This window comes from Vombatus ursinus, unplaced genomic scaffold (genome assembly GCF_900497805.2).
Source record: "Vombatus ursinus unplaced genomic scaffold, bare-nosed wombat genome assembly UNPS02014812.1, whole genome shotgun sequence".
Taxonomy (NCBI): Eukaryota; Metazoa; Chordata; class Mammalia; order Diprotodontia; family Vombatidae; genus Vombatus; species Vombatus ursinus.
Window position 1 is genome coordinate 105,158,798 of NW_020954590.1, and position 22,544 is coordinate 105,181,341.

At 36.0% G+C, this 22,544-nt stretch overlaps 1 protein-coding gene across 3 annotated transcripts in view; it reads right to left on the reverse strand.

Moving 5' to 3' along the window:
• The window catches only part of LOC114053919 (phosphoprotein associated with glycosphingolipid-enriched microdomains 1-like), a 230,057-nt gene that overhangs the window by 66,132 nt on the left and 141,381 nt on the right, over nucleotides 1–22,544 (reverse strand). For all 3 annotated transcript variants that reach the window (XM_027877054.1, XM_027877053.1, XM_027877055.1), the window contains one exon: nucleotides 21,557–21,629. The gene's annotated coding sequence lies outside the window, so the exon portion shown is untranslated. The remainder of the gene's footprint in view (nucleotides 1–21,556; nucleotides 21,630–22,544) is intronic.

Here is a 22,544-nt window from a genome sequence, read left to right on the forward strand (position 1 = left end):
TATAGTGACCCATCTGCATTGGTAGTGGCAGGATAACCACTAATTTAGTACATGATGTACTAAATAAGGAAGTAGCAATGACATCTGAGGAAAACGAAGTCACTAATATGGTTGGATATGACCAAATGCACAAAGAAGAAATCTCCGTGTGAAGTGACACAATTTTAAAGGCACCTAGGTATCACTTTTCAAGGTCTTTCAAAGAAGGAGCAGATTCCAAAAGAATGGAAAAGTTTACAAATGGTATTTTTTTTAACCAAACAAAAAAAAGTGACTGAGAAGTATAGTACCCTCTGAAATATCCCTGACAAGTTGTTAACTATTTTTGCTAGAAGGCTTCTAGTGAAAGCAAATCCACTATACATGGAAGAAATCCATTCCATTTGACACAGCCCCAGATGTTAGGAAGTTTTTCCTTACATCAAACTTGAATTTTCTCTTCTGAAACTTGACCCCATTGGTCCTAGTACTTGCCCTCTGAGACCAATGGAATGTGTTTCTTTCACATGAGATTTCTTCAGATATCTGAAGACAAGCATACCATTCCTGTCTTCACTTCAAGTTTTCTCTCCTTCAGGCTAACCTATTTCCAGTCCTTTTAGCTTATCTTCATATACCATGATCTGGAGGCCCTTTGCCATACTGGCTGCCCGGTAGATTAAAGACATTTTTCCTAAAATGTGGCACCTTGAACTAAACACAATACTCTAGATATGGGCTGATGAGAGCAGAGGGCAGTAGGGCTATCACCTCTCTCATTTTGGAGAGTCCTAATCACACCTAAGGGCAGCTAGGTGGCACAGTGAATAGATAGAGTGGTGGGCTTGGAGTCAGGTTGACCTGAGTTCATATCTGGCCTGAGACACTAGCAATGTGATGCTGGGCAAGTCACTTAACCCTGTTTGCCTCAGTTTCCTCCTCTGTAAAATGAACTAGAGAAGGAAATGGCAAATCACTCCAGTATCTTTCCCAAGAAAACCTCAAAAGTGGTCATGAAGAGTCAGATACGACTGAAAACAACTTAACAAAAGCAGACGTAAGTATTTTTCAGCTTCCATATTGCACTGCTGATGCATTTTAAACATGGAGCCTACTAAAATATTGTACTTTTTTTTTCAGACAAACTAATATCTAACTATGCTTTCCATATCTTATACTGACCTCTTGAATTTTCTAGGTATGAGCAGGCATATAAAAAGGTGCTCTTTAGTAAAAATACTTTTTAAACATCAAAGACATGTGTGAAGAGAAAATTATGTGGGCCGGTCATGCATCAAGAATTAGAAGCGACAGATGGTCAGACCAAGTGTTATATTAGTAGCACTTGAGATATTAATAGAATCAAAGGAAGCACCCCACATGTTGGGTGGATCCTCTTTGGAAGATTTGCGGAAGACATTAAGGAGAAGAAAACAGGGTAAGGACGTATCTGTGTCAATGGAGAAAGTACCCACACTGATGAAGTCAGAGATTACATCTAAATTACTCTTAATTTCTGAAAGCCTCATAAAATTGTCTATAAAGTACAGATGACTACATCATTGCTGAGATGTCTTACTATAAAATATTTTCAAGATGCTTTCAAATATAAAATGCTAAACAATTACTATGTATTTTCATGATTGACCAAAACATACATCTAGTTGTACAAAACAGTAAAATAATATGACATTTTATTTGTTATAGCCTTATAATTCCAATGTTTTTAGTGTGGATGTCAGTGCTAAAGAAAGGCATATTTGTTAGATACCTACTTGCCAAATGCTCCAGAATTCCCAAGGGTAAAAGATATAATAGAAATCAATACAACATGATGGCAATAATAATTTACCTTTACCCTTCAGGCTATTTTGTACTTCCAATTTTTTTTTTGTTTGTTGCTTACAATAGAAATATTTGCCTTAGTAAGAAAGATACAAGATGTAAAACAGTATATGTTGTTTCTTGTAGATGAGACTAAAGCTACTAATGGTAAATTTATGTCTGTGCAATATTGTGGTCAAAAACTTAATGTTAACAGTTCTCTCTGCATTGTTGGCATGTTGAAGTTTTTGGCTTGATTTACAATTGTGGCTGCTTCTCAGACTTGTAATTGGCCCAGTGTCACTGCTCAGAAAGAATTCTCATTTGTGTTTAAATCCATCTGGAGATGTTTCTTCTGCCTTCTTTATTTTAGGCAGCTTCTGGTCAGCTTGCCATACCACACAAAACTCTTTGGCCATTGTGTCATCATCCATCTGGGACACATGTTCAGTCTCATGTTGTATTTGCAATGAACATCCATGTGTTTTTGGTGGACTATTTACATTCTAGGACTTTTTTTTTTTTTTAGTGAGGCAATTGGAGTTAAGTGACTTGCCCAGAGTCACACAGCTAGGAAGTGTTATGTGTCTGAGGCCGTATTTGAACTCAGGTCTTACTGATTCCAGGGCTGGTGTTCTATCCAATGTGGCACCTACCTGCCCCCACATTCTGGATTTTATTACTGCTAACCCTTACCTTCAAGTGTAAGACTATTGGAATAGACAAATAGCCAAAAGTCATATACAATAACCATCGCTGCCTGTGACACATTTAGGAAAATGTCCTGTTATCTAATGGAATTAATGATGAGCTTACTCCATCACCTGTGAAGTATTCATTTCCCTAAACATCTAATCCAGTTCCTTCACAAATATTTAATCTTTCCATGGCCCTTCTCTCATCTTTCAACCATACTAACAAATGATGGGTCTATAATTATGTGCTTATTATGGTATAAGATATTCACTGGAGTAAATCAGATAACCAATACAATAATGATTTGGAGATCAAGTTTGTTTTGGAGTTTTGGTGCCACACATAAATGTACCATTCAAAACAGGAGGCTATAAAGTTATGTATTTGTATGTCAATTACACTCATAAATAAAGCTTTCAAGGATCTGTTAGATATATTCTGCCACAAACATATACATTTACGACCTGACATCTGGATCAGCCCTTTTTCTTTAACTAAATGGCTAATTAGAGTTTTATTAAATTTAAGTGATAGTGATCAGCATCAAGATTCTAATAGCAGCATTAGCTGAGAACATGACAACTTTCACTGAAGCACAAAGCTCTAAGAGTTGGAGGATAGAAATGTACCTTGTTATAAACAAATTCAACATAGGAAATTATGTTTCCACAAAACAGGACAAACGGGAGATGGTTACTTGATTAAAGCATTCATCATAAGGATCCTTTAATTAATGAATTTTCTTATTCCACATAACATCAGATTTAGTTTCAAAAATTAGATTTACTTAAAATTTTTTCAGGAACAAAAACATTTTTTATACAGTATGATATATGGGTAAAGCTCATAACACCTTTAAGCCATGAAATTTCATAGCTGAAATGGAGGCTAAGAAAAAAATCCAGCCTTACAGCCTCATTTTACACCTAAGGAAGCATAGATTCAAAAGATTAAGTGACATCCTAGTTAGTGGTAAAACCTACCTATGATGACTCTAAGGCCAATACATCATGCTATTACTTAAACCATCCCAAGAAAAAGAAGCTAATGGTGCTAACACAATAGTGATATTTATGTCCTTTTAACATTTAAGCGGCACTAAATGCTAAGTATGGAATTTTGCCCATCTACGTAAGATGGAACAGATCCAGGTTGAGAGTCTCTAAGACTGAGACAATAGGCAAGAACATAAATAAAGTGGAACACACACACACAACTGATGATGATCCCATTATTAGAATATTTGGAAGTGAATTAAGAAACGGATAAGGTCTGGCCAATGAAGCAAGGTGCATCCTGAACCTCACTGTTAATGCTGGCATATTTGATATTTGGTTCTTTGTGTCAAATATCTCTACTGGCATTTGAATGTTTTTGATACTACTTGTTACTAGATTTGCTTGTTAGAAGAAAGGATCTGGTTTTTAGCAGTTTTGTCCTTTTTTTTGAAAACTGTCCCTCTTTTCAGGTTTCAAACATTGGATCATTCTCTAAGAAGGTAGCATTATATACAAACCTGTATTTTAAATCCCTGTTCTCCACTTCTGTCGTGTAATACCTTTTTGTGATGCCATGGGGGAAAGACCTACAACCCAGCCTCTTAACAAGAGTTTTTCTGAGAATCCTGTTCAGGCACTTAAAAACCAAGGAAGGAGACAGTCTAAGATGATGCAGCAGACAGGAAGGGAGATAAGACTGTTTGTTTGACATTCATAGGGTGGAGCTGCAGGAAGATAGAGGTTACAAAGGGCTCTTCAGATGGGAGAAGGTCAAAGAAAGATTAAATGCTTGTCAAAGAGCCAGATCAGGTATTTGGGGAAATGAATACTTCACAGGTGAGGAAGTAACCCTACCATTAATTTCATCGGATCTAAGAATATTTTCCTAACAATGTCACAGGATATAAAAAAAATCATCCTCACTAGACTTTTAGTATGTCAACCACTTACATTCATTTTGTGTCTGTTTTTAAAAGTTATTTTAAACAAGGGTACAATAACTCCTGAAACAAAAGAATTGTAGGACAATAACACAAGTCTTTGTTTACTAGTAGACTGGTATAATTTTCACTCATATAAAAATGGAAAAAAACTATGGAAAAACTAACTCTGATATCAAGACGAATATTTGATCAGTCCAGGCAAAAATAATCAATCAAAAAGTATCTGTTAAATGCTTACTATAAGCTGGGTAGTGTGCCAAGAGCTAGAGATAAGAAGAGGGGAAAAATCAGCTCCTGCCTTCAAGAAGCTTATATTCCAATAGGGGAGACAAGATTTTATACATACATACATACACACACACACACACATCTATCTACCTATCTATCTATCTGTCTATCTGTCTGTCTATCTAGGAACATATAAGATTACAGTCTGTGGAAGGGAATTTTAGTGGGGAAGCAGGGAACAGACGGGTGAGGAGGAGATGGGAGACACACTAGGAAAGATCTCCAGCATTAGGTAGAATGAGCTGAGCCCTGAAGGAAGCCACCGCGTCTAAGAGGTCAGGAGGGAGAGCTTTCCCAGCAGGGGGGCAGTCAGTTTGAGTGTATAAGAAATCTGATGAAGGAACGACCATTTTAAATTGTAGGGACGGGGAAAGCTTCATGGAGGAGGTAGCCTCTGAGTTGAGCTGTGAAGTGTAGAGAGAAATAGACTAAAAAGGGAGGCATTTATTCTAAGCTTGGGGGTGGGTGGTATGTATGAGCAAAAACTCAAAAAAGGGAGAGGGCTGAATGAAAGTGATCCAGATTGTCTGTAAGAGGATATGTGAAGGGAAGTAATATGAGATAACACCAGAAAGGAGAACCAGCTAAGGCTCTGAAGTCATGGTGTTACATGTTCAGAGCAGTATATTGTTAGAAAGATGACTCATGCAACACTGTGGTACAGTGGATTAGCAAGGAGTAGATAAGCAGCAGAAATAATTATTAGGAGAATATTACAATAATTAGAGGCAGCTTTGAGTCAGGAAGACCTGAGTTTGAATCCTGCCTCAGACACTTACTAGCTACATTGACTTTGGGGAAGTCATTTAAACTCTCTAGACCTCAGTTTCCTCATCTGTAAAATGGGGAAAATATTACCATCTACTTCCCAGGATTTTTGTGAACATCAAATAAGATAACATATTCAATGTACTTTGCAGAGCTTAAAGCATTATATAAAAGCTGGCTATTATTATTGCTTGTTTATTAAAATTATATTTATTATTAATATATTAATATTTATTGTTATGAAATGCATAACTGACCTATGGTGAAATATGGTAGAAATAAAAAGGAAGTGTTGGATGTAAGACCAAATTTAAGTATTGTCAATAAACCAGAGTTATCTTTCTCAGTTGTTATTAATGGTCCATTTGTTAATTCAGGGAGTTACAAGTCTTAAACTCATATATTTAGAAAGGCACAAAACGCAGCAATCACCAGTAAGACTTTGCATAAATCTTATAAATCATAAGGTCCTATGTAAATGTAATTTGAAGTTGCTACTATTATTAAGAAGCAATTTAATTTCTCTTGATAACAGTGACATAAGCATGACTATAAAGAAATCATAATAGTAACCCACATTTATGACACTTTATAATTTGTAAAGCATTTTCCTCCCAACAACCCTGTTAAAAAAGGTAGTATGAGTCTCATTGTCCCCCTTTTACAGATGAACAAACCGAGTCTCCCAGAGATTAAATGGCTCCTTGTTACCCAGATAATATAGTATGTGATACAGCAAGGATTTAAACCCTGGTATCTAAATGACTGCAAGACCAGTGCTCTTTCCACTAAATCATGCTATCCCTCTAAATGATAGATGCCATTTATTTGCACTTTGACAAAACTTTTATTCCAAACGATACAATAGTCTTTCAGTTCTGTCATTTTTTCAGTAATGTCCAACTCTTTGTGATCCCATTTGGAGTTTTCTTGGCTAAGATACTGGAGTGGTTTGCCATTTCCTTTCTCCAGCTCATTTTACAGATGAGGAAACTGAGGCAAACAGAGTTAAGTGACTTTCCCAGAATCACACAGCTAGTAAGTGTCTGAGGCCAGATCTGAACTCAGGAAGATGAGTCCAGGCCTGGTACTCTATCCACTGAGCCACCTAACTGCTCTATAATACTTTTTACATGCTCTAAAAGCCAAGAGTTGACAAATTTTTTCTCCAAAAGGCCAAACAGTAAATATTTTAGGCTTTGTGAGCACAGGCAAACTTGAAGATATTACATAGTTACTTATGTGACAAGAGAAACAAATTTCCACAATTTTAGTTGAATCAATTAATAGCATTCATATTAATAATAATATCATGTTTCTTCTGCTGCTTCAATCAAACATGGCTGAATTAACTCACCACTGGTAAACAGCTTTCCTTGCTTGGCTAACAAGTGAGCCACTTGGAAACTTTTAGCTGGGGCCTCATTTTCTTTTTTCTTTTTGTCAAATTCTGCTATGATGAGAGAATTCCATATTAAATTTTCTAATTTTCTGACTTTTTCCTTGTGAGTTAGGAATATTGTGATGAGTGAATAGTCTGGCATATTGACTTATATTGTATTCTCACACCACAGCTAGAGTGTGATTGCATAATAAACACAATGATTTGCCATCTAATTGATAACAAAATAATCCATACTCCACTGGGCCTTAAATGTTAGATATTCAAAGTATACTTTTCTCTTCTTGTTTTTGACATGATGGGTATTTACTGGTAATAAGAAAAAATTAAAATAAAATGCTATGGTAAGCTGATACACATAGCACTCAAAATACTGTCAAGTTATAAATTAGAACAATGAGATTTGTAGGTCTCTGAGCAGCAGTGCAAAGCAATGACAGTGCCATATATGGGTTGGGCCATAAATACTCAACTCTGCCACTGTAGTGTGAAAACAGCTATGTTGTTCTACCTTTGTTTTGAAGAGGACCAATGACATCACAGGGTGATGTCTTGTCTTGTGTGTGAATTAGATTTAAGTGAGGCAGAGCTGCACAAAGTCATCAGCCTCATTCTCTTTTCCAGAGTCATCAAAGTGCAGCGGTAGGAGAAAAGTCAAGATAACTGGCTATAGCCCAGTATGCACTAAATGACCTTGGGATCTTTGATGTCTGACAAAACTTTGAGCACTCCACAGCGCCTGCTTCATCCACCTTCATGGCCATTGAACAAATTATTCTCATCGAGTCATTCTGCAGGGGGAAGTCTTCACATGCTTGGGGTGGACAATCGCCTAACTCCCCTATGGGTTTGAAGCTTGTCAGTTACTACTGTCAGGCTGGTTTAGCCCATCTGCCAAGATGGTTTTACCAGAGTGTGGCTGCTGCACATGCCACAGCTTCTTGGAGCCACAAGTGAGAGTTGGGTGAAACGTGGATACCAAAGGTGGATGAGCAACCCTAAAAAGGTGTTAGTCTTCCCTGAACACTCTATACACCAAAAAGCAGTTACAGACAATATGTAAATGGATGAGTATGGCTGGGTTCCCATAAAAATATATTTATGGACATTGAAACATGAATTTCATATAATGTTCATGTGTCACAAAATAGTATTATTTCAATTTTTAAAAATTATTTAAAAATGTAAAAACCATTCTTAGGTGGTAGGTTATTCAAAAAACAGGTGGTGAGCTGGATTTGGCCCACAGGCAATAATTTGCCAATCTATGCTCTAAATCTAAATCTAAATAGTCAGGTACTCAACCATGGTTTAAGCTGGAAAGACATGTTGATTTGAGGAAGATTAGGGCTGGATATAAATCCATTCATACACATACCCACAAATACACATTGTTAATCATTTAGAATATAGAAGATATGTACAAAAATAGTCATAGCAGCTCTTTTTGTGGTGGCAAAGAATTGGAAATTGAGAGGATGCCCATCAATTGGGGAATGGCTGAGCAAGTTGTGGTATATGAACGTGATGGAATAATATTGTGCTATAAGAAATGATGAACAGGCTGATTTCAGAAAAACCTGGAAAGACTTGTATGGTCTGATGCTGAGTGAAGTGAGCAGAACCAAGAGAATGTTGTACACAATAACAGCCATATTGTGCGATGACTAATATTGATAAACTTAACCCTTCCCAGGAAAACAAGGATCTAAGACATCTCCCAGAGGCTTCGTGATGGAAAATGCTATCCACATCCAAAGAAAGAACTATGGAAGTTGAATTGCTATTTTTTTTCTCTTCTGTTGAGTTTTGTTTCCTCTTTCTGATGGTTCCTCCTATTGGTTTTAATTTTTACTTGCACCATCACTAGTGCGAAAATATGTTTAACAGGAATGTAAATATATAGCCTATATCAGATTGTGCACCATCTTGGGGAGGGTGGTAGGGAGGAAGGGGGAGAAAAATTTTAAACTCAAAAGCATATGGAAGTGATTATTGATAAATCAAAATAAATTAATAAAAAAAAGAATATAGAAGAACAGAAAACATTGGGCTCAATGATGGGACTGTATGTCTGCCTTCTGAGGACCAGAATAATTAAGTTCATAGCAGTTCATTACCAGGTTGGTTTCAGGGAAATGAACTTTTTTGGCCATAGCAAATGTCAGAAACCACTTAATAAATGACAAGAAAGAATGAGACCTGCATTGTTGGAAGGAATATTCACACTGGCAAATGTTATACCCCAGACAGACCTATCACCTTTCAAAATATGTTCCTCAAATCTGAAACAATTCATAAAGATAACAAGACTGACAATGCCAAGTTTCCATTCAATAATATAGTCAAAGTCTATTATTTGCCCTATCATGTTACACTGTGGCTGTGGTCTCACACTTTTTGGTCTCAGGACTCCTTTACAATCTTAAAAATTGAGTAACCACCAAAGAGCTTTTGTTTATGTGGGTTATATCTATTGATATTTTCCACATTAGAAATTAAAATGACTTAATATTATGACCTGGTATTATCTTTATCTTTCTCCAGGCTGCACAGCTGATTCATCTCCACAGGACTTTCTCTACCTGGCTGCCCCAGATACCTACTTTTTGCACTGGCCTAAATTTTTAGTTCCTTTTTGTGGGTTATCTTCCCCATCAGAATGTAAGCTTCTTGAGGGCAGGGACTGCCTTTGTTTCTGCTTCTATTTCTATTCTCAGCACTTAGCAAAGTGTCTGGCACACAGTAACAGCTTAATAAATGTTGCAAACAGACTGACTGAAAATAGTTCTGACCTCACTGACACCTTCAAAGAGTCTCAGGGATCCCCAGGGTTCCCTGGTCTACACTTTGAGAACCACTACTCTATAGAATAAAATGTATCATTCTCCAAAAATATATTTTTAAAAAGATAAACTATATGTTACTATAGCATTCATTTTATAGACAATAAACAGCACATTGTACATATAAGGTGTCCCAAAAAGTAATATTTTTAAGCTTTAATAACTTCAGAAGTATAAAGATTACAAACTTACAAAAAACAACATCTGAAAGGTTAATTCTTTAAATTTTTGCATTTATTTAGACTTGTAAATTTGTAATTATAAATTTTCAGTATGAATTTTAACAAGATAGAGTACCCTGTCATTTTGCATTGCCTGTCCAACAGTTTTTTGATGATGCTTTCTCAAATCAATAGGAGGTCTTCGTGCTTGGCCACCTTAGACACTTAATCTATTTCCATTAAATTTTTTCTTGTGGGGTAACATCAGAACTGTTGTGCATGTTTCAAAGACTTATTCAAAAACTTATTTAAAAAACTTATGACCTTAAGCTTGGATTATAAATGCAATCTCTTCAGTCACTGAGCTGCAGCTGATGAAAGTTTTTAGAAAATTTGAAAATCAGCTAGAGTGACCACAAGACAGTGGTTATGAAGAATTTTAATAAGAACATATTTTAAAATTTTAATAATCAACCTTGCAAATACTTTTTATGTTTGTAGCAGTTGTACTTATGACGTTACTAAAGCTTACAACTTCACTAAGATCTTTGGGATGCTCTATGTAACAGCAGTATAAAACGTGTAACATATTTTTATAATAAATGTACTGACATTTTGGGGAAAGATTTAATTGTCCTTCAATTTATTAAAATGTGACAGGGCAATTATTAGAAATGCAAATGTGACTTGTAGTTTTCTAGACTAGTAACAATGTGGCCATCAATCAGATGTAGCTTAATACTAATATAATATGTTCATTCTTTTAATTTATTTTATTTTTAGCACTTTGTCTCTTTACATTTTGAGTTTCAAATTTTCTCCCATCTTCTGATGCCTCCTGAACCCACTAAAATGGTATTAACTAATTACACATACGAAAACATGCAAAAGATATTTCCATATTAGCCATAGTGTAAAAAAGGAGCAAAAACAAAATTAAGTGAGAAAATTATACTTCAATTTGCACTTAAAGTTAATCAGCATTTTTTCATCATGAGTCATTTGGAATCATCCTCCCTAGCATCCATTATTTCTAAGAAGTATGAACTGGTACCTCAGAGATGTTTTAATTTTGATTTCTCTAATCAATAGTGATTTACAGCATTTTTTCATATGACTATAAATAGCTTCGATTTCTTCTTCTAAAAACTGCTTGTTTATATCCTTTGACCATTTATCAATTGTGAAATGGCTCTTATTTTTATAAATTTGACTTAGCTCCCTTTATAGTTGAGAAATGAGGCCTTTATTAAGATAAACTTGTAAAATTTTTTAATATTACTCCATTGTCTATGGTACCTTTTAAGCAACATTTATTTTCCCTGTTTATCTTTTAAAATCAGGTCTATTTTTGCTTTTGCTTTCTCTAAGATCATGACTTCTGGCCCTGCCTTTTTTACGTTAGTTGAAGTATAAAAGATTCTGTTCTAGCCCTTTATTTTAATCCTTGTACCTTTCTGTTTCAAGTTTGTCTTTCAAGTTTGTCAACTGTCTCAAGTGTGTCTCTGACACAAATTGTTGGATTCTGGTTTCTAATCTATTCTATCTGCTGCTATTTTCGGGGTTAGCTCATCTCATTCACACTCACAGTTATGATTGCTGTGTCTTTCCCTCCATCCTATTTTTTTTTTATTATCATTCTCTCCTTTTATCCTGCCCCTCCTCAAAAGTCTGTTTTGCTTCTGACCACTGCTTCCCTTAAGCACTCTCCCTTTTCTTATCAACCCCACCCCTAACCCCGTATCTTGTATTCCCTTCCACACTTATTTCCCTATTGGATAAGATCCTTCTTTCTCATCCCTTAATTTTTTTTTGAGATCATCCCAACATAATTGACTCACACACATGCCCTCTGTCTATGTAGACTCCTAACTGCCCTAATAATACTAAAGATCTTAGAAGCTGCATATATCATCTTCCCATATAAGAATGTAAACAGTTTAACTCTACTAAGTCTCTTATGATTACTCTTTCATGTTTACCTCTTGACGCTTCTCTTGAGTCTTATGTTTGAATGTCAAATTTTCTATTCGGCTCGGGTGTTTTCATCAGGAATACTTGAAAGTCCTCTATTTCATTAAATATTTATTTTTTCCCCTGAAGGATTATACTCAAGTTTTGCTGGGTAGGTTATTCTTAGCTATAATTCTAGCTCCTTTGCCTTCTGGGATATCATATTCCAAGCCCTCCATTCCTTTAACATGGTGGCTGCTAAGTATTCTGTGATCCTGACTATGGCTCCATGATATCTGAATTGTTTCTTTCTGGTTACTTGCAATATTTTCTTCTTATCCAGGGAGCTGTGGAATTTGGCTACAATATTCCCAGGAGTTTTCATTTTAGGAACAGTGAATTTTTTAAATGTCTATTTTATCCTTTGGATCTAAGATATTGGAGCAGTTTTCCTTGATAATTTCTTGAAAGATGATGTCTAGGCTCATTTTTTTGACCATGGTTTTCAGGTAGTTCAGAAATTCTTAAATTATTTCTTTTTGATCTATTTTCCAGGTCAGTTGTTTTTCTGATGAGTTATTTCACATTTTCTATTATATTTTCATTCTTCTGACTTTGTTTTACTGTTTCTTGATGCCTCATGGAGTCATTAGTTTCCACTTGCCCAATTCTAATTTTTAAGGAATTATTTTCTTCTGAGCTTTTGTACCTGTTTCTCCATTTGGCAAATTCTGCTTTTTAAGGAGTGCTTTTCTTCAGTGAATTTTTGCACCTCTTTTACCATTAGGTCAATTCTGTTTTTTAAGGTGTCATTTTCTTCAGCATTCTTTTTTGTTTCTCTTTTATCTCTTTTCGTATTTAATTCTCTTTTCATAATTTTCTTGTATCACTTTCATTTCTTTTTGCAATTTTTCCTCTATCACTCTTATCTCTTTCTTTAACTCTTTCAGGAATTCTTGTTGAGCTTCAGTCCAATGAGCATTTTTCTTTGAGGCTTTGTTTATATCTATTTTTATGTAGTTGTCTTGCTCTGAGTTTATGTCTTGATCTTCCCTGCCACTGGAGTAGCTTTTTATGGTCAAGCTCTTTTTTTTTTTTCTTTGTTATTGTTGTTGTTTGCTCATTTTCCCACCCTATTTCTTCACTTCGAACTTTATGTTCAAGTTGGACTCTGCTCAACTAGGGATGGGGAGGTACTATCCTAATGTTTAGGCTTTTTTTGTGCTACTCTTTTAAGAGCTAGTTCTTGGAATCTGCAAGTTTTAGGTGCTTCCAAGGTGATGTGATCTAGGGAGAGGTGGGGTCACTGCTCTTTTCATCTGTACCAGGAAGGATCCCTGATCTCCTGGAGCTGCAAGTGCTAGCACTCCTCAGGGCCCTGGAACAGTGACTGCTCACAAGTCCTCCTCTCCTCCATGGAACTACATCTCAGGACTGCTTATGAATAATAGAGTTGCCAAATAGTACCAGCTATACCTAGTTCCAAAAAAGGGTCCCCTGGAATCTCTTTCTGACTAGCTATCTAACCCCCTTACTGTTTCTGAGCTGAGGGCTCTTAAAGTTATTGCTGTTACCACTGCTATCATAGCAGCCTCCAAGGCCCACGCTGGTGCTCCTGCCCCACTCTAGGCTCACTCTTACCCCAGTGTCACAGACCTCTCCTGCTGACCTCCTAAGTTGTCTTAGGCTGGAAAAATATTTCACCCTGACCTTTCATTAGTTCTGCTCCTCCAAAATTTGATTTGAGGAGTTATTTTAAAGTTGTTTGGAGGGGAATACAGGGAAAATTCAGCTGGGTTGCTGTCTATTTTCCACCATCTTGGCTCTGCCCCTTGACCAATGCCTATGTTCATCCTTCTAACTAATTTTTTTTTAATCTGGTAAAGTACTAGACTATATACACACCATTTTCCAGAAACATAACTCCCATGAATATCAAAATAAGACTATTATGTATCTTTAAATAGTTTTATGTAATTATTATCTCATTTTGTAAGTTATTAAGGTACACTGTGTAAACCCTCTGGGTCTCAGTTTTATATAAAACAAAGAATTAAGACTAAGGGACTTCTAAGTTCTCTTTGAATTTTAAATTCAGTGATGTGCTGTGATACCCAGCAAAGGACTATGATGAGTATTTGAACAATGTATGCTTTCATACAAGCTTTGAGATCATGGTGAGGGTGTGAAGTGGGATAAAACATGATATACTCTAATCCAGCAAACAGTTGGATGAGATAAGTTTCTGAGATCCCATTATAGACCTACAATCCTGTGACTGTAACAAGCACTGTCACCCTAATTGGATTCTAAAGGAATTCTTTATTTCATTTAAATCTTTCAAGTCTGTCTTTAAAATATCATTCAGTGTTTTATAAACTCAGTTTTAGCAAATTCCTTTGTAAAGAAATACTGATGAAATTTTATTTGCAAGGAGCTAGATATTTTCCTTTAGTTGACATTACTACTCAGATATATCTAAGTAGCCATATTTCCCAAAGGAAAGAAAATATGGTCTTTTTTTAAATGCAATTAAGGGTACCCTCAGAAATTTGTATGTCAATTTATTACTCTAAACAGTTAGTACTCAGGACAGTTTGGTTAATTCTCAGAGAATAGTGATGGTTGGGCACTGAATGAAATAAATGAGAATTTATAAATATTTTCATTCCTCATATGCATATCTTTAAAAGTAATTCTTGTCCACTAAAAGAGCCCTTGACATTTAAATTGAAATACATATATAGATATAGATATATTTTGGTTTTCTCTGGAGCAAAGAAAGTCATCACGGTAACTGCTGCCAAACCTAGTCAGCTCTAACAAATTACATACTTTGATCCTGTGCCAAAGTAAATGTCATGAAATGTAAGCTTCTCCATACTTTCTCCATCCTTACTTTACCTCTCTATTCAATAGGGGAAGAACATAAAATATTTAGCAAACTCTGAGAATAGATTTTGAACAGCAACACTAATTTTCAGGGAGTTTGTAACTGAGAAGTTTGGAGAAAATAGCATCTTGTTTCCTATTTTGGATAATAAAATTAAGTAATTATTTTATGCATTGTTGTGATGGTGGCAAATCTATGTGGAATTTTTTTTTAAAGATGTGATATTTCTGTTTTTTCTTTCCCCCAATGGTTAGTGTGCACATTCTTGTCAACTTTTTATGTTAGGATATTAAAATCTCCCACAAGAAGCCATCATTACTAATGTAACCTCTAGCAGCTTTACATTATATATATTTTAAATTACAATGTGGGATAAAATAATTATTTTAAAAATGTATGTGGGTTTATCATTGTAGTTACTTCTATCATTGAGGAAGATCCCAATAGTAAAAGATCCTCATGAAAAACTGTGGCCAAAGAAATTCATCACTTGGTAGCCAAACCTATTGTGATACATGTCTTTAAACTTGGCTGGGCTGGTATTCAAATAACAGAAACATTATCTGTCGCCAGTCTCAGACATGAAACCATGACATCTTGAGAGGTCTTGCCAGAGATCATACTCTGCTGTAAAGTAAATGAGCATTTATTAAGCAGCTACTATGTGCCAGGTACTGTTCTAAGTGCAAAGGACACAGAGAAAGGCAAAAATAGTACCTGCCCTCAGGAAGCTTATAGTTTAATAGGGGAAACAACACGAAAACAACCATGTACAAACAAGAAATATTCAGGATTGGCATTAGATTTAAAGGGGGTCAGGAAAGGCTTACTGAAGTTGAGGTTTTAGATAAGATATGAAAGAGTCCAGGAAGTAGATTTATAGAAAGTACTTCAATAATACAATTCAATTTAATTGAACAACCTTTTATTCTGCTCTTCTTAGTAATATCCTAGGTATTGGGGTTACAAAAACAAAAATAAGGCAGAGTAAGAAGTAAATTGCCATAACTCTCCCACATTCACCTCCAAACAACCATAAAATAGCACCCCAAAACAAAACCTGGAATAGAAGAACCAGCAAAAAGACAAGGTGAAACAAACTTGGAAGATTAGTAAGAAAGGTCTGTCTTACTCAAGTAAAAAAGGAATGCAGTCCAGGACAGGAAGTGTCCCAGTAAGACAGCAGCAAGCCCCACTTCAGCAAACCAGTGGGAGAGCCTAAGCCCCAGTGTGGTAGAGCAAGCCCAGGACCCCTAAGGGCCTCAGCCCAGCCAGGGGAATGGGCAGACTCCAGCACCAAGAACCGCCATATGCTTTAGGATAGCCCCAGGCAAAAATACAGCTGCCAATGGCCAGACCCCCAAGTGTTTTAGCATAGCCTGGGAGAAATGCAGAAACACCCCACCATGCCAGACACCAACACTAGGACCCCAGCTCAGCACCAGATAAGCTGCCAGACCCCTGTGGCCTCCAGCAGTGCCAGCCACCTCCTACCACAGCCCCTCAGCATAGCACCAGACAGGAAGGTCCCCTGTGGGCCTCAGGGCAACACCAGTGCAGCACCAGGTAAACAGCCAGGGCCAATAGCCCCTGGCACAAGAAGTCTGAGACAGTGCCCCTTCTACCCTGGGAGAAAAGCTCAAATTGAAAAGAAAGGAAAAAGGTAAAAAATAATGAACAAAAACCAGCAAAAAAAGAATACGATCATAGAAAGTTGTTATGGTGACAGGAAAGATCAAGACACAAACTCAAAAGAGGAAAACAACACCAAAACACCTGTGGGCAAAACCCCAAAGAAAAATGGGAAGTGGTCTCAAGTCCAGAAAGAACTCATGTAAGAGCTCAAAAATCATATAAGACAGTCAGAAGAAAAACTGGGAAAGGAAATGAGTGTGATGCAAGAGAATTATGAAAAAAAGAATCAATAGCTTGGAAAAAGAAAACAACTGCTTAAAAAGTAGAATTGGCCAAATGGAAAAGGATGTACAAAAGCTAACTGATGAAAATAACTTGTTAAAAGTTAGAATTGAGGGGCAGCTAGGTGGCGCAGCAGATAGAGCACCGGCCCTGGAGTCAGGAGGACCTGAGTTCAAATCCGGCCTCAGACACATAACACTTATTAGCTGAGTGACCTTGGGCAAGTCACGTAACCCCATTACCTAGCCAAAAAAAAAAAAATAGTTAGAACTGGGCAAGTGGAAGCTAATGATTCTATGAGACATCAAGAATCAAACAAATTCAAAAGAATGAAGAGGTAGAAGAAAATGTAAAATACCTATTGGAAAAACAATTGACCTGGAAAATAGATCCGGGAGAGGCAATGGCAGAATCAATACACTACCTGAAAGCCATAATCAAAAGGAGAACTTGGCCAGTATCTTTCAATAAATTATCAAGGAAAACTGCCCTGATGTCTTGGAACTAGAGGGCAAAATAGATATCAAAAGAATCCACTGTTCACCTCAGGAAATAGGTCCCAAAATAAAAACCCCAAGGAACATTATAGTCAAATTTCAGAACTATCAGGTCAAGGAAAAAATACTGCAAGTGGCCAAAAAGAAACAATTCAAATATCAGGGAGCCACAATCAGGATCACACATGATAGTAGCTGCAACATTAAAGGACTGAAGATCATGGAACATGATATTCTGGAAGTCAAAGGAGCTAGGACTACAACCAAGAATCACCTACCGGGCAAAAGTAAGCATACTTCAAAGGAAAAAATGGTCAATCAATGAAGTAGAAGGATTTCAAGCTTTCATAAGACCAGAATTGAACAAAAAATTCAATCTCTAATATCAAGACCCAAGAAAAGCCTAAAAAGGTAAAAAGGGAAAAGAAAATATAAGAAATTCAATGAAGCTGAACTATTTACATCCCTACATGGGAAAATTGATACTTGTAATTCTTAAAAATTGTACCACTAATAGTACAGCTAGAAGGAATATACATAAATAGGTGGTACAGGTATAATTTGAGAGAATGACATAAAAAATTAAGGGATGAGAAAGAGGAAAACACTTGGTGCAGAAGGAAGGAAGAGGTAGAATGGGGTAAATTATTTCACATGAAGAGGTTCACAAAACCTATTACAGTGGAGGGAAGGATCAGAGGGTGGGCGATGGGCATCACTTGAACCTTACTCTCATCAGTATTGACTGAAAGAGGGAATACTATGCACAATCCACTGAATATAGAAATCTATCTCACCCAACAGGAAAGTAGGAGGACAGTAAATTAAGTAAAAGGGAGGGGACACTGACAGAAGGGAGGGCAGACCAAGGAAGGTGGTAGACAGAAGCAAAACACTGTCAAGGAGGGAAAGAGTGAAAGGAGAGAGTGGACAAACAGGAGGAAAAAGAGGATGCAGGGAAATACATAGTAATCATGACTGTGAAATGTGAAGGGGATGAACTCTCCCATAAAATGGAAGCAGATAGCAGTGGATCAAAAACCAGAATGCTGCAATATGTTGTTTACAAGAAATACACTTGAAGCAGAGAGACACACAGAGTAAAGTAAGCAAAATCTATTATGCTTCAGCTAAAGTAAAAAAAAAAAAAAAACAAAAAACCAGGGGCAGCAATCCTGATCTCAAACAAAGCAAAAGCAAAAACAGATCTAATTGAAAGAGATAAGGAAGGAAACTATATCTTGCTAAAAGGTACCATAGACAATGAAGCAGTATCAATACTAAACATACATGCACAAGTGGTATAGCATCCAAATTCTAAAAGGAGAAGTTAAGCAAGTTATAGGTTCGTAACTAAAACAAGAGATAGAGAGCACTACAAAATATAAAATAGATAATTTTTATTATATTAAATTAAAAATCTTTTGTACAAACAAAACCAACTCAACCTAGATTAGAAGGAAAGCAGAAAGCTGGGAAACAATCTTTATAGCAAGTGTCTCTGATAAAGGCCTCATTTCTCAAATATACAGAGACTAATTATAAGAAAACATGCCATTTCCCAATTGATAAATCGTCAAAGGATATGAACAGGCAGTTTTCAGATGAAGAAATCAAAGCTATCTATAGGCATATGAAGAAGTGTTCTAAATCATTTTTGATTTGAGAAATGCAAACTGAAACAACTCTGAGGTACCACCTCACACCTACCAGATTGACTAATATGACAAAAAAGGAAAATAAATGTTGGAGAGGATGTGGGAAAATTGGGACACTAATGCATTGTTGATGGAGTTGTGAACTGATCCAACCATTCTGAGAGCAATTTGGAACTATGTCCAAAGGATAACCAAACTGCACATACCCTTTGATCCAGCAATACCACTACTAGGCCTGTATCCCAAAGAGATCATAAAAAATGGAAAAGGACCTATATGTGCAAAAATATTTATAGCAGCCCTTTTTGTTGTGGCAAAATATCAGAAACTGAGGGGACACCCATCAATTGGGGAATGGCTGAGCAAACTGTGGTGCATGAATGTAATGGAATACTATTGTGCAATAAGAAATGATGAACAGGCAGATTTCAGAAAAACCTGGGAAGATTTATATAAACCGATGCAAAGTGAAATGAGCAGAACCAGGAAAACACTGTGCATAGTAACAGCAACATTGTGTGATGATCAATATGAATGACTCAGCTCCAAGACAAGTACAAAAGACTCATGAAGGAAAATGCTATCTACATCCAGATAAAGAACTGATGGACTCTGAATGCAGATAGAAGCATACTTTTTTCACTATTCCTTTTCTTGTTTTTTTTTAATTTTATTTTAATCTGTTTCTTCTTTCACAACTGTGACTAATATAGAAATATGTTTTACATGATAGCACATGTATATCAAATTGCCTCCCATTATAAGAAGAGAGGAGTGGAGGAGGGGAGAGAGAAAAATTCGAAACTCAAAATCTTGTAAAAATGAATGCTAAAAATTGTCTTGATATGTAATTGGGGGAAAAAATAAAATACTATTACAAAGACAAAAAAATCTCTAGCACTGGAGCTTACATTCTAAGGGAGATGACAGAATTTGTGTACATATACACAAGTAAGTAAATGCAAAGTATAAGGTAATTTAGAGAATGAGACAGTGTTGATAACTGATGGGATCAGGAGCCCATTGACAATCTTCCTGACTCCAGGACCAGTGCTCTATCCACTGCACCAAGCTACTCCTAAAATGGTACAAGTTGGGGCAGTTAGGTGGCACAATGGATAAAACACCAACCCTGGAATCAGGAGCACCTGAGTTCAAATCTGGTCTCAGACACTTGACACTCACTAGCTGTGTGACTCTGGGCAAATCACTTAACCCCAATTGCCTCACCAAGAGAAAAAACAAAAACAAAAACAAAAACAAAACTCTAAAATGGTACAAGTCCCAAGTGCTACACCAATGCCATAAAGACATTAAAAAAGGACCAATGAATGGCCTTCAAATATTCAGTAGATTCTCTTCATAGGATTTACAGAAATATGTGTATAAGAGTTGCCCAGGATTAGAAGTCTGCATGCCATCTGCATGGTGGAAGGAATACCAACACCACTGAACTCATGGATCCATCTAAGGATTTAAATAGATGAAAAGCATTGCTTACAGCAAATTAAGGCTGAACATTACTACATGGAGGATGATTTTTTTTCTTGAACTTCTTTTAGAATAACTACCTAATTCTAACTCAGCATTTGTGAGATGGAGATTTAGGGCAAAGAACTTTCTACCATGCTGTTAGAAATACAATTTCCTCTTGACTTCATCATGCCTATAATCTTTTTTCTTCTCAGACTTTGCTTCCTAATTACTAAAAATTAGACAGAAGAGTTAGACAGTCCCCTCAATTTCCAATATTTTGCCACCACAAAAAGGGCTGCTATAAATATTTTTGCACATGTAGGTCCTTTTCCCTCTTTTATGACATTAGACAGACAATTAGACAGAACTATAAATAGCTCATATCCTAAAACATCCTATCCCCATCCTCATCCCCAATTAACACACGTCACTCTCCCGTTATTCTGCTTCAGAGCTCTGACTGTCAGGAATGGTCATCATTATTAAGCTGAATGTAAAGCACAGGCTTATATATCACATACTTTCTTCTTTGCTATATGTCTTTAATCAAAACCCAGGGATGAAATAATCTCTGTGGATTACCTCTTCTATTGGACAATGACAGGCTTAAAATAAATTGAGAAAACACAATCAGATGAATGATTCCCTAATAATACACAAACACAAAGTCAACATTTGGCTTCCATTAGCAGCATTTGGTAAGGCCTAATAATCATGAGGTATAATGAAAACATATAAACTTTTATTAGGGACAAAATTAAAATATCACTTAAATTATTACAGATTTTATTAACTATTAATAAATGCACTACATTTGTTAGTACAATGTATCATATGATATAAAAAGCTCATTAGCATGAAATACTTATTTTTAAAGGATGATTTACTAGAAATAACATTTTATTACATAGGTATACATAAATCAAGAAGCCTTTCCCAGGCTTCCTTTGCTTTAGTTCTTTCCCTCTGAGATTATCTTCAGTTTATTCAGTATATATCTTCCTTGTAATAATTGTTTACATGTTATCTCCCTTATTGAACTCTGATGGCAAGGACTGTTTTTTTTGGGGGGGGGTGATCTTTTGGGGGGTCCTTTTTTTTCTGTGTTCCCAGAATTTAGAACGGGGTTACTTAATAAATGTTTGGTGACTTGACTTGTCATACATACCATTAGAATATTACTTATATGATCATATTTACCACAGATGACAGTGTAACAACTGCTATCATTTTATTAATATATAAGTGACTCTCACCTGTCACCAGTGTTGTTTTGAGAAGCTGAATTCAGTAATTCTTCCTTTGATAGAATCCAATCATTCAAATGTACTGAAAAAAAGGAATAATTTTTAATGTGAAAAACTACATGATGTATACTTTTCATTACACACCAAAACATTTCTGTATATTTCCTTTTCACTTCCTCTACAAATGACAGCACTCTATTGATCTGAAGCCAGACTTTAAAGTACAAATTCTGACCAGTAAGAAACTTGGTCCTAACTTATCTAGGATGTCTTTCTAGAAATGCTACTTTTCTAGAAAATAGATGGAATGGTTTTAGTAACTCCAGCTAAGGAAAAGCTTGTTTGATACATTTCAAGCTAGCAATTCCAACCAATTCTAGGACTGCTTGGGATAAATGGTGTCAGCAAATCTATATTTCTACCCTAGTAGCTATGAAGAGTATTTCCAGATCCTGGAATACGTTGAACTGAAGGTTGATATTGAAATGCAACTTAATGGTAACTTCAATATGTCACAAATTCTATGAGCATGCTGTTGAAGAAGGATGACTGGAGAATACCTGGGGATTTAGAATGAAAAAAATCCTGACCAATTAGCAAACTACACCAATCCAAAGTTTCAGATGGTTTGGGGAATTTGTTTATCCATGTCTCTTACAGCTGTCATTTTAGTTATGTCATGGGATGCCTTTAACAATTTTTAAAAGAAAACAATGTACTAGTCAATATGGTGTGTCAATAATTTCTTTGATGATTATCTCCTATTTGCAAAGTTTGGCATTAGGTTAAAGATGCTAGTCTTGACCATAAGTGTTGACTAAGTTACAAAGTGAAGAAGAAAAGCATAAAGTAATTTCTGCTTGTGGTTTTAAGGGAAAGTATATCCAGACAGAAGAATTCTTTCCATCTAGCTAACTACATATAATAAGATGCAAGATTTCCAAGTGAATTATTCCTGGCTTTGACATTAAATTTTGGGGAAAAAATCCCAACCTTG